The sequence below is a fragment of the Rattus norvegicus genome, chromosome 13 (assembly GCF_021556685.1).
Source record: "Rattus norvegicus strain SHRSP/BbbUtx chromosome 13, alternate assembly SHRSP_T2T, whole genome shotgun sequence".
Classification (NCBI taxonomy): Eukaryota; Metazoa; Chordata; class Mammalia; order Rodentia; family Muridae; genus Rattus; species Rattus norvegicus.
In genome coordinates this window covers 403,456-405,416 of record NC_141546.1, presented here as the reverse complement: position 1 = coordinate 405,416, position 1,961 = coordinate 403,456, and the positions used below count along the sequence as shown (strand labels likewise).

At 39.5% G+C, this 1,961-nt stretch overlaps 1 pseudogene; it reads left to right on the top strand.

Moving 5' to 3' along the window:
• Positions 1 to 1,235: 1,235 nt before the first annotated feature.
• Lasp1-ps1 (LIM and SH3 protein 1, pseudogene 1) lies at positions 1,236 to 1,961 on the top strand (annotated as a pseudogene).

The window sequence follows — 1,961 nt, the reverse complement described above, 5'->3', positions numbered from 1 at the left end:
TTCTATTTTTTATCACTATGCATGAAATTTTTATCTAGAAGTCACATAAAACCAAAAAAGTCACTTAATGACTATCACATTAGTACCTTAAAGTTAACAATTTTATTTTGTTATTTCAGTATATTTTATATCATTATAATTTATTAAATGATGTAAAAAATAGTACCAAAAGGTATTCTTATAAACGATCAAAAATCTTTGCCATAATGTCTATATAGACTACAATAGTAAGAGCTGAAGCTTTTCTTTTCTAAGTCACACTACAAAGAATGCAAGGCCAGGGCAGCAAGGTCAGACGTTGGTTGACATGGGGCCTTCAAATTTGCACAACTGTAATGAAGCAGGAGCAACAGATGCAAATGAATCAGGAATTCCTTCTGTAGCCATGAGTATAGGACCCAAGCTTCAAAATTATTTAGCATAATAATATAGTCAACTTAGGTGATACATTTAAATCACTGGCCTTTAATAATTAAATTGGTTTGCCACATTGTGATTTAATCCTTAAGCATTTCATTTAAAATTAATGTTTTCATTATTTAGACATAGTCTATAATGATTAGAGGTAACTGAGATTATCATTAGAAACAACTTTAGTTCATAACCACACTAAAGGAATATGAACAACTCTTAAAGCTCAGGTTTTTATTCTGAGAGATAAAATAAGCAGTTAACAATTTAGTTAAGTATAAGTTTATTAATGCTTGCTTCCACCTTTTCTATTAAATGTGTTACAGGATTAAAACTCACAGGTGGGGTTGGGGATTTAGCTCAGAGGTAGAGTGCTTGCCTAGGAAGCGCAAGGCCTGGGTTCGGTCCCCAGCTCCGGGGGGAGGGGGGGGGCAAAAAACAAAACTCACAGGTATACTGTATCATAAGTAGCATAGTCTTTGCATATAATAAGCAAAAAAATATAGGAATCTAAACTTCAGTATACTAATTTTGTGAATCTAGAAAGAGATTATGCTCCATCCTATACAATGAAGATAGAATGAGTTGATACAATTTAGCATTCTCATTCTTTAAATTGATTTTGTCTTTCACTTAGTCAAGAAACTATTCAATAGGCTATTAAAAGCTCAAAAAAATGTTTTCTACAAAAAAAATCCACAAAAGAAATATTTCCCATGGTTGCAGCCACCTCCTCTCACCAGTTCACCCAAAGAAAAGGGAACACACATGAACACGGGCGACCCTGACCCAGTCTTTCCTCAGAAACTACATAAAAGTTCTCCATGAACCATAATTGTGCTTGGTGCAGCAAGACCGTGTACCCTATGTAAAAACTGAACTGTCTGGATAAAGTCTGGCATAAAGCATGCTTTCACTGTGAGACCTGCAAGGTGACCCTGAACATGAAGAACAACAAGAGTTATGAGAAGAAGTCTCACTGCAATGCACACTACCCCAAGCAGTCCTTCAACATGGTGGCCGAAACTCTGGAAATCCTTTGCTTCAAGCAACAGAACGAGCTACAGAGTCAGGTGTGCTACAAGGAGGAGAATAAGTGCAACGGTTATAGCCTGGTGGCAGACACGCCCGAGCTGTATAGCTGCAGGGTATCAAGAAGACCCAGGATCAAATACCATGAGGAATTTGAGTAGAGCCACATAGGGCCCAGTGGAGGTGAAAGTGTGGAATAGGGACACGGAGAATCCCAGACAGCAGCAGCTACCGAAGGCCCATAGAGGTGAGCCACAGCCTCACCATATCAATGCCCCAGTTTACCAGTAGCCCCAGAAGCAGCAGGTAACCAAGCATCCTGCAGTCCCTGTTTCCGAACAGCTCAGTGCCCCAGTGAGAGTGGGAGGTAATGTGCAGTGTATGACTACAATGCTGCCGATGAAGACGAGGTCGCCTTCCAGAATGGAGACACAATTATCAACGTGATTAAAGCATTGGATCGTAGAGCACACCAGCTACACGGGATGCTGCCAGTCAACAATGTTGAGGCCTTCTGA